Source organism: Haemaphysalis longicornis, unplaced genomic scaffold, assembly GCF_048455015.1.
Source record: "Haemaphysalis longicornis isolate Haplotype H1 unplaced genomic scaffold, Haemaphysalis longicornis Haplotype H1 scaffold_13, whole genome shotgun sequence".
NCBI classification, from domain to species: Eukaryota; Metazoa; Arthropoda; class Arachnida; order Ixodida; family Ixodidae; genus Haemaphysalis; species Haemaphysalis longicornis.
The window spans coordinates 79,394,821-79,414,252 of NW_027526233.1; the positions used below are offsets into that span (position 1 = coordinate 79,394,821).

The following is a 19,432-nucleotide window of genomic DNA, read 5'->3' on the forward strand; positions in this document are numbered from 1 at the left end:
CTCTCTGAACGGATGCGGTCGGTAAAAATAAAGACAGGCTGCTATCAACATGAGTTGTGAACAAGTGTGGCACGGAGTTGGGGTGGGGAGATCGGCTACGCTTACGAGAGATTTGTCTTGGCCGGTGTTACGTCGCCCTTTTCGCGAATATGAAGTTCTTGCTTTACATTATGGTTATGGCACGTTTTTCGCTTTGGTATTTTTTTCCTAAAGAGTGCAGCGCGAAAGATTGTCTTCTGCAAGCAAAACACAGGCAGCTGGAGCCATGGGATAGTTTGCGTTCGCGTCGAATATGGGGCACCCGTGTACAGGACATTTGCAGCCTACAGCTTATTTGTTATGCTGTATATTTCGCTCTACGTTAATGATTTAGCTACCATTTCGTTAATGTCTAAACGGAACTATCTCCGTTGGTATTTACGTCGCACAAGGTTATTCGAAAGTAAATGTCTCAACTCAGTTGTAAGGTTTTTTTTAGGTTTGATCCGAAGCGTTGTCATGATTTTTTCCAAGCCATAAAACAAGGCTCATGTAGTCCTTTAAAAGCTGTTGCAGCTGGCAGTTGTTAATAGGTGAAGAATTTGGTGTGACTTGTAACAGTACCGAGGCCGCGTCAGGTATTTGTTGCCTTTTGCCTGGGTGCCCTCTTATTTATTTATTTGATACAGGTACCCTCTTATTTATTTATTTATTGATACAGGTACCCTCTTAGACATTGTCTAAGTAAAGAAAGAGGAAAAAAGAAGAAAGACGCCTTAAAAATTTGTGACTTATACTAATTTTAGTCATTAAAATTTCCTTCATCTGCTGTGTGTGATAAGAAGTTTACACATTGATTATCACACTTTTCAGGTGTGCCCTGGTAGCCCTGGAGAATGCGCATTTCTTCGAAAGGATACCGAAAGGACCGTGGACAAAGCAACTGCGGGATTTTCCCAAATCATTCAGCGAAGCCTGCATCACGACGTATGCAAAGAGGCATAGGGCTGACAAGCATAAAAATCGGGCTACCGGATGTTCAAAGCAAACAAAGTGCGCCAAGTGCTGTTGTGTCGGACGGACCATCATGTTTGGGTGAAAGCGTCAGTGGAGGCGTCTTTCGCCCTGTCTAAGTTGTACAAGACGTCTGTAGTAATACTCCAGAGTGATGCGAGCATTACCGAGGCTGGGTGTGAATGCCGCGCAGGAGCCACAGGCGTATGCAAGCATGTTGCCGCGTTGTTGTGGCTTTTGCTTGATTCCGTGCTCTCAGACAGTCATTTTGTGAGTGAAACATCTTGCACTGAAAAGGCAAGGTCATGGAAGACTGGCTCCAAAAAGTCTAATGTGAGCCATCTGGAGTTTTCTGAACTCAACTTTGTGAAGCATGAGCCAGGGAAGCAAAAAGTGTTTGTGCCAACCACAAAACAAATTGGCGTCAAAGTAACAGAAGATGACCTGGTGGGGCTCCACAGGGCTCTGAAGAAGCGGAAAATCAATCCTATGCTGGCTTCTGTTCTTGAGGACGCCTCATTCACGCCACAAGAAATAGTGAGCCTGCCCGAAAAAGCCTGCACCGCTTCTCTTCCGATTCAGCTTCCTACGGAAGTTCTGTGGGTGGAACATGTTCATTCCACCTACAATAACAATAACTGTGCATTGTCAGTTGAGGAGGCGTGGGAGCTTGAAGCTACCACACGGCTACAGAGTCGCAGTGAAGTGTGGCACGCGGAACGATCGAAGCGGCTCACAGCGTCACATTTTGGAGAAATCGTGTCACGACAGAAAGAAGTGGATGAAAAATTCCTATCCAGGGTATTTGGCAACGCAGCAGTAAAGACAAAACGCATGTCTTTTGGAGTGGAGAATGAGGAACCGGCTGTGGCACGCTACATTGCCTTGAAAAAGGGAAGTGTTACAGTGTATGATTGCGGACTGTGTGTGAATCCCGGCGTGCCAGTGTTGGCCGCATCGCCAGACAGAGTCGTCGCTGAAGGGGACCAGTTTGGGCTAGCTGAAGTGAAAACGCTAGCAGCTGCAAAGGAGCGCCAAGAGCCACTCGAAGAATCAATGAGGTCAGCTGTGTACCTCAAGGACAACAAGCTGCGGCGCAACCACAAGTACTACTACCAAATCCAAGGACAAATGGCGATATCGGGCTTGCTTTGGTGCGACTTCATAGTAGACAATGGTGCAGCTTGTGCTAGCGAAAGGATCCCATTTGACAAAGACCTCTGGGTAAACAAAGTGCTTCCCTGCCTACTGCAATTTTATGCGTTGCACAAGTGCAAGGGATAGAAACAGTCCTGGAAAAACATGTGGCATTTCATTAGATTGATATTAAGAAGTGTCAAGGCTTATCATGCAGAAAATAAAATTTTTGATTTCATTAAGACAAGGCAATCAGCATATTGTGATTACAATAACACACACACTTTTATTCCTTTAGCAACAACTAAGCAATAAAGACAAATTAGAACTGTTCAGAAAACACTAATACAAAACATTCATATTTTAAACTTTGCGATTTCATTAAAAAAACAAGGCAGCCAGCATGTCGTAATTACAATGAAACACACACGTCCATTCATTTAGCAACAACTAATCAATGAAGAGAAATAAAACTGTTCAGAGAACATTAATACAAAACATGGCATAGTTGGAACTTTGCTTACCGGTTAAGAAGTGGTTCGTGTGTAAAGTTATTGAGGTGACAGCAAATTTTTCATATTTGATTTAGCTTGTCGGCCATCACGTTTGGAAAAACATATCGCAGTATTCTAAAGTTCTTCACCTCTCTAATCACTCGCTCAACGTGGATTCTCAGGTTAGCGATCTGACGTGTGCGAGTTTCCTCCGCTACTGTGAGTTGACGCCGACCGTTTAACATTGGCGGCCTGTTCAATTTGACACCAAGTTCACTAAGGTCATCTTCTATCAAGAATCCTCTGTCCGCCATGACACTGTCTCCTTGCTCCAGAAGCTTGTACAAGCCGCTGTGCTTTGTAATCTCTTTGTCTGACAGCCTGCCCGGTGCCAGGTTAGACACGAATGAAACGAACCCATTTGGCGTAATGCCAATGAGCCCCTTGGCGGTGTTGTGCCCTTTGTACAAGCTGTATGTTTCACTTTGGGTGTTGTAGTCTGATGGCATTTCAATGAATATTTCCGTACAATCGACTACAACTCGAGTTGAACTGTCCCAAGTTCGGAAGCTTTCGGGCATGAACTTATCAATAGTTCTGCGGGCTGGCCAAATGGGTATTTGGACAAGCATTTCGTGCAAAAAATTCACCCAGTAAACACACATGGCGCTTATCGTTGAGATCGTTGAGACACTGACACCAAATCGGTAAGCAAGGTCCTGCTCCAAAAGTCCCACCCTTAGCCGGCAAAGTACGACGATTATTTGCTCACGCATCGAAAGTGCTGGCGGTCGGCCCCCATTTGACTTCATTGTTTTATACTTACTCTCTACAAGCTCAAGGAATGTGATGAAACGTTCATGGGAGCAAAATCCTGTGTAAAACTGCAGCCTTTTCTCGTCTGCAATAACGAAATCTGCCGTGGGAACATTTTCCTTGTTGCTGGTGGCTTTGTTTTTCAACCTCTCAATTTTTAGCTCGCACACTTCTGCCTTCAGAGCACTGTTCTCTGCCTTCACAGCACTGTTCTCTGCCTTCAGATTAGCGTTTTCTTCTTGAAGTCTGGTGCAGAGTTCAAGAAGCATATCCATTTTTTTACAGATAGTAGTGGCTGCATTCTCTTGTGGTCCCACCGAGTACGTGTGGTCTGCACCTGAAAAGATCGTCAGAAACAGCACACACACAAGGAATGTTTATATAAGAGGGTCACTGAAGTGTGAACACAATTTTGCCTATAACAGGGGCCTCAAACACGCAACCAGCAGACCTTTCGATCGCGGCCCGGCCCACTCATGAGTGTTTTCATTCATTTATTTTTGTTTTTTAGAGCGAATGTGAGTGCGCGCCTTGATCGCGTTTCCTAGTTTCAGGTGGATAATATGAAAAAAAACCTAGTTTCAGGTGGCTATAATGAAATAAAATCTAATCAATTGAAAATTTGGTCTCCCTTAAGCAAAGTACACATATGTAAATTCTGTGGCGCCTGTATAAAAGCAGCCTAAACGTCTTGCAATACTACGGTAAATAGCATAGAGTTAGGTTTTATTAATTAACAGAAATCGGCAAAATATAATAATCACCGAAGGGTCTCCATACAAAAAGGAGCCTGCCATACGGCTTTTAAATTATGCAGCATAATCCCGTGACAATATTTACGTTCCGCACGTTTAAATAACAAGCAGGGCGCGTCGCGGTGAGAACCATTGTTCTCGGACGGAAAGTACACCACAGCTTATGAGCGGAAAATAAATCCGCAATGAGCGACCGCAAACAAACAAACAAAAAAGACGCCAGAAGCTGAACTTACAATAGAAACCTTGTTCCTTAAATGCCTCCGGCAATGGGCTGCAGCTAGTCGTTGGCGTTAGGCAGACAGGATCGTTGCCTGCGAGATTAAAAGGATTGAATTATCACCCTGGTATGCCCTTGGTGATGAAGTGGATTCCAAAGCGAGGCTTGCTTACGTTGATCAGGCAGGGATATTTCCACCGTGCTGCATATCACCAGCTCGTCTTGGAGGCAGGAAAGCGGGACGGACACGTTAGCTGGGCGGCATTTCTTTCGCTTCGCGGCAGCTACGAAGAAAAGCAAATAAGACATCAACTACAAAAGTACCATTCACATTATACTGTCCAGCTTACCTGGCTTTACCGGAGGACACCTCTCGGAGTAGACGCGGTGCGGAAAGATGGAAGGCAGGCGGTCCATGTAACCTTTGCGTCCGCTCGCGTTAAAATGGGCTCCACATATTTTGTGATGCTCTGACGGCTTCCACAGAGCAAATCGGCCGTCATGTCCCTGGCGATTTATCCGCCGAATCCATTCCTTCTTGAGTTTCTCGTCCTTAGGAAACTTGTGAAAGGAAACATGCCGGTCTCGTAGCGTATTGTTATCGCAACCGGGCACACAGCACGTTTGTCCGCCTCCTAGCTTCCTCGACATCAATATCGCGAAAGCGAAAACAGTGAACGGTACAGCACGTCGCAACCGACCAAAGCTTTAAACACGCGAAAATGCATTAGTCAAACGTAGGCACATGGTGAATGAAACGCACGCGGGCACACGAGCGTAGAGACGCGAGGGCGAAACAGCGAGCGAGCGCGCTGCCGCACACAGTTCCCATGACACCTTGCGCGTGCCCGCCAGGGGAAGGAGCGGCGCTGCAGTTTCTGGAAACGTCTATTAAGAACAACGGAGCGCGTGAATGTCAGTGTGTGCTGCGGATCGAGGCGACTGGTCCAGTATGCGCGGAAAGAATAAGTTACACTAATTTGTTTCTTACATTGGCGTCAAAAGATCACTTGATTGGTCCATCGAAGGGGAGATATCAAAAGTGGATTTGTTGAACATTTTCATTCACCCAGCGGCGCTCATGGGGTGTGTTCACAGTATACCATTATCCAAATGCGTCATTGAACAAGGTATGATATGTAGCATGACATGGTAAATTACGGCAGCCTCAACCGGTGCAAGCGTGACCGTGGGTAAAAAAAAATAGGCCCGTGTGAATACACAAGATGAGATTGAATCGAGCACAGAAAAAGTGTTTTTTTTAACTCACACAACGATGTATTGGCGGGCGAGGTAATAAAAAATCTTCAGGTGCTAGTCCGCTTGACTCCCAGACAAGGTGCAGGGTAACTCGGTCGTCTGGCTGGGTTGGCTTTCCGTGAGGTGTAGAATAGCTCTGTTTCCGGGGATTCACCTGGTCGCTACCCAGGAGCGGAAGAGGGGGGATAAACTCGCAACTCGACTTGATGCTCCCTCGCCGTTTCCAAGTCTCCGGGGTTAATATTACTCACACGTGAAAACATGCTGTTTAAATAGGGGCGGTGGAAAGACACTCTGAAAACGTTTTCCTAGGTAACATACGGCGGCCATCGCCACGATGAGCAATGTCTTCTGTAAGCCATGCAATTCGTCCGCTAATACATGTATTTTCATTACAACTTCGGTACATTGTCTCCTGAAATACACGCATGCAATTATAACATACCCGAAGGAGCCACCTAATCAACAAATGGTTCCGTTGCATTAGCTACCTGTCAGCATTATGCTTCTTTTCGTCCAGAGAGGTGACTTCATTGCCCACAACGACATATGAGGCAAAGAGCCTAACTGGTCGTTTTCTCGGGGCCACAGGAACTTGGAACAGGGACGTCGCCGATTCACATTTCAAGACGCAAGTTAAGGGGCCACAGACATCGGAACCCCCCGTGTTTGCCATGGAAGAACAGGAGGGGTGGGGGCCTCAACTTAGGTATGAAATCATCGTTCGGAGACTCGTCGCGGTGACTTCAACAGTCATCTATGCACAAAAAATCCCATGCTCTGTCAAAGAAAAAGCATTCGGTATTTCGTGCAATACAGGGTATGGATGCCTTCTTAGAAAGTTTAAATAGAATTGACGAAAAATTGCACTTGGAAGTTTTGTTCTGTCTCGAACTGTATTGCGTTACTTGATTGCTGTGCAATGTGTTGCTTCAGAAAACGCTGCAGCCTATGAGTGTGCGTATTCGATGCTTTCAAAGACAGGTTCCTTCGTAATCTGCTTATCTGGCATTATGCTGTGCCCACCTGCACTTCATCTGTCGACGATATTGGCCGTCAATTTATTTTTCTTTGAATTTGAGACTACCGTAAGATATAAAATCTTACTGTTCAATCGTAATGCTGTCATTGTGTAACTATCGCCGTATGACCATGTAACAGACACTCGAATGCGTCCAATTACGTTTCAGCAAAAGCTTTCCGTGCCTGCTGATGGCAGAAATTTCAGTGAATATAACAGAGGTTTCATGCACAATCAAGTAAGTACAACATTCGCCATGCTAGAATCTTACTAGTACGGCCTTCAGTAATTTTAAACCAATCAACAATGTCTTCAAAACAAATCGTTACAGTCCTGCTACATGCAGAGAATCCAGTCGCGCGCTCATACGTACCAATCGCGTTCTGTAACCAAAGCGTCATGGATACTGAAGGGGAAGATGGTGGCACGAAGAGCACGACGGCATCCAAATTACTCACCATTTGTACGCGTGGTCCGGCTTTTAAAAACCTCAAACACTGCCTAAATAGCCACAACACTTTTTCCAGCTTTCATGTTCATCAAGAATTTCTGTTGTGCATGTAGCAGGTGCGTTGTCTTTTCTTCATGAAAACTCGTGCATACGCCTTATACATTCCAAGCCCAGCTGTAGACCTCCGAAACTCACTTTTAGGTTTTCTTGTGAAGAGTTAAAAAATCGCTCCGCCCCAGTTTCGAAGAAACTTGTGTTGCGGCACTTTGGCCTTCACAGGCGCTAGTCGCGTTGGGTAACCATTCTCCATAAAATTACAATGAACGTTTGCTCTGAGACTTAAATATTTGCTCCTGAATGAGCTTGCCTTTGATCCAGGGGTGGTGAAATAATGCATAAGTAATAATAAACCGGTTTATGTACGAGTAAACTTGGTGTAATTTTGCGAAAGCAAACAGATTAAGTGCATTAGAAACAAATCTTTAACTAATATATAACAAAAGTGCCCGCGATAATGCGTGAATCATGGTCATTAACGCCAAGCCAGGAAATATAAAGAGCTTGCACAGCTTGCGCGCGAGCAATGCGAATGCGCTAAAATATATTTGACTTCTTGAATCCTCTACTGCGTTTACCAATGGAGGGCCGATTGAGAAGGGGAAGAGATTGACAGGGGGAAATGGAAAGAAGTGAAGTAATTATTACTATGGTCTTTCTACGACATTTGCAGCAAAGCGAGCAGAAAAGCGGGTATTTTTTTTTACCTGCTGTGTGAAGGCATTTTTCGCCAGCGCGCTGCCGTTCCAAAATAATGTCCATAATTACTAACACCGCGCCCTTCAATCGTAGACCCCAGGAGCCTCGACAGGTTTATTGGTGGTTTTTTGTTTATTTTGTGTGCCTTTTTGTGTGGACACCTCGACTTACACAATCCTGGTGTGTACGCAGTAGTGGGAAATACCGAGTAACGATCATGCGTGTATGGCGCTCACCGTGTACACTACGTGGAAACAGTCACCATATTCATCATCATCATCATCACCACCACTAGCCTATCTAAACCCACTGCAGGGCAAAGGGCTCTCCAATTATTCTTTAATTATACCGGTCTTGTGCTAAATGCCACCAATTGATCCCCGTAAACTTCTTGATCGCATCTGCCCATCTACGTTTCGGCCATCTCATCCACGCTTGCCTTCTCTACGGATCCACTCTGTTGCCCTTAATGACCAACGGTTATCTTGCTTTCGCATTACATGCTCTAGCCAAGTCCAGTTCTTAATTTCTAATAATATGTCCTTAACACGCGTTTTTCCCTGACCCTGTCCACTCTCTTCGTGTCGCTTAACCTTACACCTATCTTCTTTCATTCCATTGCCCGCTGAGCCGTTCTCAATTTAAGTTTATCCCTCTTAGTGAGCCTCCAAGTTTCTCCCCGTAGGTGAGTACCGGCAGAGTACTCTGGTACCGGTAAGATGCAGCTGTCAAACACTCCTTCTTCAGTGACAACGGTAGGCTGCCATTCATTATCTCAGAGTGCCTGCCGAATGCACTCCACCACAGTCTTCTTCTTCTAATTATGCCTGCCTTATTTTTAAGATGCGGGGTCACAACTTGGCCTAAGTTGACATATTCGCTCACCACTTCCACTGCCTCGCCACCTATCTCAAACCGCTGTGTTGTAGAGATGTTATTGATGATTACTTTAGTTTTCTGTATATTATTTTCGTGCCCATGATTCTACTCTGTTTGTGCAGCGCGGTAAGCAAGCTTTGTAATTCGTCCCCTGATTTAGTTAGCAAGGTAACGTCATCAGAAAACCTGCGGTTGCTGAAGTATTCTTCATTACCCTTACTCCCACCTGTTCCTAATCCAATGTTCTGACTCCTTCTTGTAACATGCTGTGAATAACATTGGGAAGATTGTGTCACCTTGTCCGTCGTTGTTCTTTACAGGTATAGTTCTGTTCTCCTTATGGATGATGATAGCTGTGAACCCATTATAAAGATCCTCTGGAATTCTTACATAATGCTCGTCTACACCCCTGTTCCGTAATGCCTGAATGCCTGCTGAGGGTTCGACCGAGTGAAATGATTTCACATAATGTATGAGGGTAATATATACAGGGGTTAAGTGTACTACGTGCAACATCTCTATCAACAGATTGATATAGTGAATATGGTTCATTGTTGAATAGCCTTTACGGATCGCGCTTGTTCTTTAGGTTAAGTGAAATCTCAGGGTACAGAACTTGTGTTAGCGATCACCTTTGTAAGAACATTGTAGACGAATGAGAGCAAGCTGATCGGCCTGTAATTGTTCAAGTCCTTCATGTCACCTTTCTTATGGATTAGGATGATGTTCGAATTCTTCCAAGATTTCGGTACACTCGTAGTCATTAGCATTAGGTGTACAGTTTTGCCAGTTTTACTGGTACAATTTTCCCGCCATCCTTCAAGAGGTCTGCTGTTATCTGATCTTCACCAGATGCTTTGCCCCTTTGGTGCCAGCTTAGGTACCACACCCTCACTGGTGCACGCAACAATTATGCAACACTGCCACAATAATGGGAGAGAGATTTATGGGAGGGGCCCTTGCCCTGCAGGGGGTGAAGCTAGGCTGGTCATCATAATGACCACAATAGAAAAACTTGTTTACAACATAATGTAAAGATAGGCGGCGTACGTATAGTTTATTCTTTGCTATCAAACTCACAAGTGGTGAAATGATGATATGGTTATTAGAACTCTCCCATATCTTAGCAAAGTAAAATCAATTGTTGGAGGCAATACAATAACGTTTTCGCTTTGCACTTACGTTTAACTGTGAAGAATATTTTATTTTGTTTGCGTTAAATGCGTTAAAATAGTTTTACTCTGCAGGAACAGTGTGTTGAGAATGATAATGAATGAAATCGCCAGTGCTGCACGGGAATGGGGGTACGGGTCTAGCTCGCGCATCGGGCTCGTGGCAGTTACTTGTGACCAGCCAAGCGAATTGTTGACTAGCTGTTGGGCTCTTTTTTAAATGCAGAGCATTTCAGTAACTCACGATATAACCCGCGTTGACGTCCGTAGTCGTAGTCCGCACCCCTCCCCCTACACATTATAAAAAAAACACTATCCAGCGCCTGGTTTCGATCCCTCGACCCTACGGGCGGAACGCAATGTACATGGTGCTCTACCCACTGCGCCACAAAGCCGACACAGAATGGGAGGCTACGAACGCCCCTTATATCCTTGACTCATTCAAACTACGTCAAGAAGCTGCTGATACAACGCATTCACTACCACCAACTCCCCAAACACTAAACGTTGACGCATACACCCACCCCCTATGCGACGCATTTACTCGAGTCCCTCTCGCGGTGAGATGGACCCAATTTTTCGGCGCTATCCGCGACACATTCTACAAAAATCCGCGGAATTTGTATTTGATTGGAGAATTTCGACACCCACAGTTGACACAATTTTGTTCCATGCAAGTGAAACAAACGTGCCCGCAACCAATGTCACCGATGCCAAGAAAAAGCATACGCAGTTTGGGCCATTTATAGCTAATAGTGTCTGTGTAGAGATGAGATACGACAACGTACCGAGGGTGACGTTTTCAGTGTAGCGCTAAGCGCGGAACCCATTCACACGTCACCTGAGCTTTTAAGGCGCAAACCTAAAATCGGCAAAGCCAGCGCGGTCATCATATGCGGCAATGCGAACGGTACCAAAAAACTCTCATTCTATCCTGAAAAATAACTACATGAACTAATTTAGCTTCTTCTGAGATTTCAATTCAGGACGGCAAAAAATTATGTACATTACGAAGGCATCAAAATGCTAGTTGGGGGACAAAAAAGTGGCTGCCTATGTGGCTGCTTCAACGAAAGACAATTGTCGTCTGGTGCCCCTGCTAAGTGAATGCCTCTTTTCTCTTTCCTGCTCACCCCTCACGCAGTACTTCTCCAGTCCGCGCTCCTTCCAAAATAAACACGGGTAATGTTCGTTCAAATTAATTTAAATTTACGGCATTCCGCTGCTCTAGACTGAACCCCTCGATACCAGCGCTTCCGTACGCAAATACGTGCTTAAATTTAAGCCCCCTACTTTTATAACATTGAAAATAGCCAACTTTTATGAAACAACGTTGCCCTCCCACACGTGCGTTCCAAGATAACTTCGAACCTATGTAGTGGATTCCGGCCTTACTGTTGCCTTTGGTCATCTTAAATTGCCCCCAGGAGCTTTCGTGGCACGGGGGAAGTATTTCCTTTGCTATCGCAAGAATCAAGGAACCAGAAATTTTCAATAAAATCACACCTCAAATATCACTTTATACACCATATTTGTGCAATGTTTTTTCTTGCTCAACACTGATTCCACGTATGAACATTGCACAGAACTTAAATGTTTAACTTCGGCAGTGGGCATCTAAACCTATCGTGCAACTTATGTTTCTCTTATGTTTCCCAACTTATGCCAGTTGGCCTCGACGCTCTCCTGTAATATCTAGGATAATAATCCCAATGCGCCTATGTATAGGCACACTACGGGACAGAAATTGTTTTTTTTTCAAAGCATCCGAGCGCACGTCGCTTCAGTAAAATTTAAGGAATTCTGTCGATTTAAATGTTTAATCAAGCAATTGTTCCTCTTATTCCCTACTCGTTTATCAACTTTGAATTACTATGAAAGCTATGTACTATACGTCAGAGAAAACAATTTCAATTGATATTGTCATATATCTGGGAAATATGTCAGTTCATTGCAAACTTTTCAGACAAAAACCAGTTGACACACTCAAAAGTTGGGTCCTCAAAAACCGCAGCATAATTGGGCAACTTTTCTTTGTTTTTGTCAGTGAAAGAACGAAAGCCGAGGAGTACAGGGGGGAGGGGGTGATGTGGGTGAGTAAGGGGGGAACAAAAGAAAAAAATCACATTCATTGAATTGCGCCTACTGTTCCACAACTGTTTTTGCTGCTTCCTTTTTGGGAATGACCGCAGAAAATCCCTACCAACAACGTTACTGCGGTGCAAGCCACAGGGTTGATAGTCGGATCGCCTGCTTTCGGCCTATTCTTTGTGGCCGCCTAGTACATTAGGTTTTGTGCAATAATTTCTCCGCGTACATCACTACATGCAGTCGCGGAAGGGTAACCTGTAGGCACACTGGTCTGGAAACCGTAAAGGTACAATAAATTTCCAAAGATCTATAATCCTCGTAAAACGGGTACCTAATCAGTTTGCCTTGCAGAAAACGACGGCAGATACGCCTAGAGCGTGACACAAGACAGCGTAAAAAGCACAAGTAAATATACGGTGCAAGCGAAAGTATAAGTGATGAATCGTGGAGTAACTATACTTGATGGTTTCGGTCACCCTGCTTCACAGTTGCTGTTGATGCCGGTGCTGAGTCTGTCGTACTTACACCTTAGCGATGGATGTTCATAAAAACGTTTCGAATAGGTGATGTAGGGCTTATTCTGTGCCTTGCAACGACAAGATGGATCCGGTGGCCCATCCCAGCTAGCACAAAAAGGTTACAAAACGTATAGGCTGCGCACATCCGAGACGAAAAACAAAAACGGTACAAAACGACTCGGAAAAGACGCTCGCCGTTTTGACGACGTATTATATATCTGCTAATGTCCGCCTGGCTCAACCATTTCTAGACGATCTAAATGCGGGTTTGTAAACGTCGAGAAAAATCCGGTTCAGAACAGAGGTTGTAAAGGATCTGTAAAATTTGTTTTGTATGTATATTGCTCAATCGGCGTATAAGACGTCTTGTAAACGCTCGAAGAATTTCGCTTCAAATCTGGTGATTGGGATACAATTAATACCGCTTGTAGGCTTGCTATAGTTGCATTTAGGGAGCCCGATAGAAGACCGTCCCATGCCTTTTGTTCTCGCTTTACACGCCATTGTAGAATAAAATAGCGGAAATACTGCACCGCGCGACAAAATAAGAGGCGCCGCATGCCAGGCTTGCATTACACAATCTTCGGAATAAGGAAAACGCAATCATTCGAAACAATTTATTCATTTCCGTCAAACAGACTTGCAGACACTGCAATGTATGATTTACGGTGAGATTGTGATTCAGAATGACTAGTGCGGAATGACTTTCTCCAGAAGATTCCGGCCTGTCTCGCATCGATCTGTCATTATCTTAGCAGAGGGGACAATTGTGTAGGGCGATCCTCTGAAAAAAAGGAACGTCGAAAAAGGAGACTCAGCCGAATGGCGCGCGATAACACGGCAACTCCAACCTGCGAAGTAGCACTTCCCAAACAGTTCTGAAACGCACTGGAGCCGCACCTCGAAAAGAAGAATGATGCCTGTAAATCCAGCCGTCGAACGTCGCACACCGCCTTACACAGACGTTTTCAAACCAGAGCTAAGTAGAAATATACAAATCAGACCCACTGGCTCCGCAGAACAAAGGATTTTTTACAAGATGGCGGTGGGGGCGTACGCAGAGTATGTGCTCCAGGGGCTCTGCCGGTAGACATGTCGATGCATGAATGTTCATTGGCGCACCGCGTCTGTGATCCTTGGCCGCTCGCTCCCTCCTGCCGGTACTTGTTCAAACATGCTCGATTGATATGGCCCCGCTGTTTTTAAAGTGTTGCAATGCTCGCTTTGGCTGCTCGTGCAAACGGGGCGCGTCGCTGGTAAATAAATGTGCATGTACAGGCGGGAATACAATATTTTGGATTACGCAGGCGCGTGGCGCAAATCTTGGCTGTGCATACTGGAGGCACAGAGCCTCTTGTCGAGACAGACCTTGCGCGCAAGCGGGTCCTTGCTTATTCATAGAATCGCCATATCTCTCGCTTTCAGGAACCCCGTTATGGTTGTCAGTAAGGTACCGCGGCGGCGGATTTGTAGCATCCATTTCTCCACGATTGCCAGCCCGCGGGCCGATGGACCAATTCACTCTCGTTTGCGTGTGTTCTGTTCATGTTGTAATTATTATTTCTTAGAAAACGTTGAGTGTCTCAAATTGCGAAGCTGTTAAGCACATCGTAATTTTTCGTGTCTGCAGTTACAAATACCAAGAAATTGCTCAGAGCGCGCACGTGAGCACTGACGGAGCGGCCACCGCGCGGCCGGTAACAAAACAAAAAAAATCTCTTGCGCTCGTGAGGCGTTCCTCTGGACCACCGCCCAGTGTCCCCTGCGAATTTTTGTAAAGCGGAGCATACCAACCTAGGGAGATTGGCCAAGATTGGCTAAGAAGAAAAAGGAAAACTCTAGGGTTTGCCGTAATCGGGGCAACCCTTTCTCGGAGCGAGGAAGACACGTCATACCGTACGCCCTCCAAAGTGGTGTACAGTTATTATCACTTCCAAAAAAATAAAACAAGCTTGCACTTATAGCAACAACGATAGAGTAAATGTCATTGCAGCAGCAAAGAAGAAGAAAATGTGTGCTTCAGGGCAACGTTAGATTAGCATGCGAGGCGCAGACATAGGGGCAAAGGGTAGCGCAGATGGCCCGTATGCAGGGGAGCAGATGCGTAATCGGATGTTTGCGGTGTCGCACAGAAGCACCGCCCCGTGGCGCGGTACTGACAAATGGAGCTCGGTTGGCGAAAGCGAGCGAACTGGCTTCGTGCGAGTAAGCCAGGACGCGCGTGCGGGCCGCGTCGGTATCGACAGTTGGCGCCGTGACTCCAGAGTGCGCAGCGACGGTTTCCGCAACACGCGCCGGTACGTTCTTCCCCTAAGCGCGTGTTTGAACCAATGGACACGGTCAGTGTTTATAAAACACGATCTTATGACGACGAGGTAGTCGTGAAATCGTTAAAAAACATTAACTGCTTAATGTTCGGACTGGTAAAGATGACAGTGATTGTGGCACTTCAACTACAATTTAATTCAAAGCGCGACTCTTGCACAAGCGCTAACGGTAATATTTTTGAATGTCTCTCAGGAACCACGCGCATACTTTCCCGTTGGAACAAAATTCAAATGTTGTGCCCAATTTTCTGCGATGCGTAGTACCAAAACGTCAACCAAAGACCTTTTTTCAAAAGAACGGCCACACAAAGTCAGCGAATTGTGTAGCGTAAAGGAGAAAACGCGACCGATACCTCCATACAAAACAAAGAAATTGCGCCCTTCAGCAGGAAAGCCGCTAAACATGCCACTATTAGCATTGATAACGTGAATACACCGCGAAATCCAGGAATCGAGCTCATCAAACAGTGCAAACAACCAGCCGTTGTATGTTACTTTACTTATAAGGAACATGTACTAACCAACAATTTTTCCCGCTTTTTCGCGTCCGAAATGACCCTCATGTTTCTGGACTACAGCACGAAGACTACATTATCGCCGTAAATATAGGCATGATAAAGAACGTGCATAAAAATGTGAAAGGTAAACCGGCGAAAATGTCAAGGGCGGAGCATTTTTGCGCGTCCTTCTTGAAGCCTCTCCAAAATCATTATAGGTTCGTGTAAGATCTCCTTCTACCAATATATCTTCCAAATCCCCGTTTTATTTAAGACATTTTGGTGTAGCTGGGATGTCGCATGAGTGCATGTGTTCTCGTTACCATAACCGTTATCCCTATGTGACGGTCTCTTTGTTTTTAACAGCGGACCTGTTGTAGCTGCCCGTAGTGTTTGGAGCGTAACGCGTTAAAAATAGCATAAAAATACCGAGTGCTCGTGAGCTCATGCACCGCCGGTACCACCCAGCGCGTCCGGCAGGTACAGGGTCTTTAGCAAAAAAAGAAAAAAAGGAAAACTGGCGAAAATCTTCAGACGCGCTTCGCGTTGCCTAGCAACAAACAAAGCCACAGCTGGCACAACACCTGCTCCAAGGAACCTCGACGCAACTCCTTGAACGCCTTGCATGCTTCGTACAAGCTACGCGCCGCCGCTGCGCCCCAAATGCACTCTAAGAAGTCGAGGATTGCTGGGCACTCTGTCTAGGAGTAAAATCATTTTTCCCATATTTCACTCCTTTTTCAAGCATTAGGTTACTCTTCACAGGAGTGGTGGGTAGCCGCGAAAACGAGAGAACTACTCCTCAACGAATTTACGCAGTCCTTTGAAGACAGGTTACCTAAACCCGGTATGGGAATTGCAATATTTTCAAGTCAAGATTCCGTCACTCTTGTTTTAAGTGAATAAGCTCTACTGGCGGCGGCGTTATCGGATACTACAAAAGGCTACTGCTACTTTTTCTTGGAAAGAAACTCGTGACGGCCCAAAAGCGTTCTGCAATTCTCCGTGAAGCAGCGTGCTTTCGCTCCGCCTACTACTACCCCCACCCTATCCACGACGGTACTGCTGACAGGTACAACCAAACTGAAACGGACACGTTTTTTTTAAACATGCAAGAAAAAAGACAAACGAGCAAGGCTTTAATTTTTAAGCCACTATTACGCAACTATCGGTTCGCTGGGCACTTTCGGAAAAAAAATAAATTTATTTGAAAATATATTATCACCGCAAAGAAACGGTTGTTTCTCCAATTCCACACAGATGGGGACCAAGCTCCTATTTCGGACACATTCGAGAAAAATTCACAAATGAAGGTTCAGTAAAGCAAATGGAAACACTTAAACTACAAACAATAATTCAAGATAGTAAAAATGACTTTAACACCCCCAAATAAAAGGAAACAGACACTAGCATGAAACCCTGCAGTAGAAGGGCCGCATGTGCAGAATAGTTAGCAGTACTAAAAAAACGCCAAGTGGCCTTAGTAGATTACTGACGGATTCACGCAGACTGAAAAGTCAGCTCTCATATTTGACATATTAAAAGAATGTTTACACATAAATTCTGCAAAAAAGTAACCTGCGACTAAAACAATTCAGCGTAGAATAATATCAACGCATTAAAAATGGCGTCTACAAAAATAAGATAAAATGATAGAGAAAAAACTCTGAAGTAGATATATGTTGATGGAACAACAGGAAACACCATGAAACATTTCCACTGTGTTTTTAGTAATGGTGGTTTTAAAATGCGTTTGGTCCAGTAAGACTAAATAAAGGCTTACTTTGTATTACCAACACGTTAGAGCTGACGGCTTCGTAATGTAGGTGGCAGCCTTCAGAACTGTAGGGGCCAGGGCACTGGGCTTGAGCAACGTCTGAAGAAGTAAGAACGAAAGTGCGCTCGGCCTTTGGAGCGTATTATACACTGTGTTGCCAAAAACGTGTGGTTGATCCCTCCGTCGTAAGAATCGGTAAATCCTGAAAGTGAAAGGGCTTTCACAGGAGCAGTTGAATGTTAAAGGAAGGCCCTTCATGTGCGAAGCCTTCGCGAGCCTGACCTTGGCCGACCAAGTTACGCCGACACGCAACAAACAAAAACTAACCCGTTCCGTTCCGGGACAACAAAACCGAAAATGACGTGCACAGAAAGAGCAGCTCGAAACACACTGGCCATGGTAACAACGCCACAGCACAGCCTTGCCTCAATGCGCGCGCTTCCCCCGTACATGAAGGCGCTGGCATACAGACGCCAACTGCCGGCGCTCAATAGCGTCTGTATGCGCTACTTTGGTTTGATTGTGCTAGATGGCAGCACCATCTGAATGAGTCATAAGAAGGACATAAGGCGCCTTCGTAGAGCTGCTCACGTGGCCGCTCACAGCGCAGTCGGTAGAGCGCCACGTATATCCAGTTACGGCGAGAGGGCATGGGCTCAAAACCGGGCGCCGCAGCGTCAATGGCACTTTTTCTGGCGACATCACTTCCGTGACGAATATGACGTCACTGAGATCTTGGGGTAGACTGGCAAAAAACACTTTCGTTTTAAAAATGAACAACACGAAATTTGAGGCTGTGAGGTGAGGTGTCTCGAAAGGGACGCTCCTGGTGATGCGTCGGGGTCTCTCTCCTGAAAAAAAATATATTTGGGCAAGTAGCCTCTGGTTCCTACATGTGCAGAAAGAGTGGGACAGCCACAATTATTCCCACAATTGAAAAAAAAACGACCAGCTTGAACAACGCCAAATGAAGTTTGTTGGGTGATAGCTCACTTTTTTTGCGTCGAGAGCCCGCAGCGAATGCGTATTGGAATGTGAAGTGAAGAATGTGAAGTCATGAAAACAGAAGAAAGAACATGAAGTCATGTAAACAGAATGTCAGTTCGTTTCATTAGAGAAATTGTGTTTTACAGAACCTTCAGCGTTTGTCCGTAAGCAAACCATGCGTTTTTCTCTGAGACATTGAACAACGTAATTTAAAATTTCAGTTTTCCCTCTCTTTACATGTTTGATGACAATGCGATGACTAAAACAACAGCTAGTAGGTTAACTAAGGCCACCCCAACGGAAGAACAGGCATTTTGTATCTTTGGTTAACGTCGGCGTTGCTATGCGGTGCAATGAGAGCGCTCGAGAACCGCTGTCGGCACTGTTTCTTTGTGGCTGTACTTCTAACGGGCTTCCTTTGGCGATTAATAGCAATTGTTCCGTGAAACAGTCGGTACGACTCTACAGACAGGGTCACTAATGTTGTAGTGTCGCTTGTGCCAGTTCACCAATGTCGTTTCAGACAGTGCGCCAGCAGCTGTACAGTGTCTGCCTACGCAGTGTGCACCAAACCCACTAGTGCTTGTAGTATGGTTACGCGTTCGTAACTTGCATTGTTCCCCGAGCTATCGTTCCTGGTATAAAAACATTGCACGAAATTTAACTACACCTACGTTTTTGTAGGGTAATATTCCCCGAATATTTTGCAGTGGATTTTTGGCCTCAGCCAACCTAAACGTTCTGTCAATAATACATTCACAATTTAAGTGTGGAGATTTTTCTAGTGAATTCACGAGGCTGCTGTTTTCTTCATTCTACAGTATGCTTCTGTTGCATATAGGCGGCTGATTGCAACATTTGATAAAAACATGTAGACTCTTTATGGAGCGATCCGAACGCACGAACAATAAATGGGTAGCCACACGGAGAGAACGCGACACAACGAACAACGTAGCTCAATGATTACTGCACCGCGAACAGATAGTGTTGTCGACAGCGCCAGGCGTAAAAAAGTAATGCGTTGCCGCCAATGGGCCCCATCGTCGTAGCTCATCGCTGCCACTCGCTTCTGGGCTGCTTCTGCCGGGAAAAACCGTGCGATGGCGACGGCCCCACCTGCCGCAGTCGCCGCCGGCCTGTGTGTACATTTTTTCACTTGTCGGTGCCGCCCGCACTAACTGTTTCCTGTATGCATTAAGGGACTTTTTCCCCGTTGCTTATAGCCGTAGATGCATGCAGTCGCCGTTTGACAGTGCGGTGCGTAAGCCGCGGAAAGTCCTG

At 45.4% G+C, this 19,432-nt stretch overlaps 1 pseudogene; it reads right to left on the minus strand.

Annotated features, from left to right (window-relative positions):
• Nucleotides 1-2,650: 2,650 nt before the first annotated feature.
• LOC144164111 (uncharacterized) lies at nucleotides 2,651-3,761 on the minus strand (annotated as a pseudogene).
• Between the last annotated feature and the right edge of the window lie 15,671 nt (nucleotides 3,762-19,432).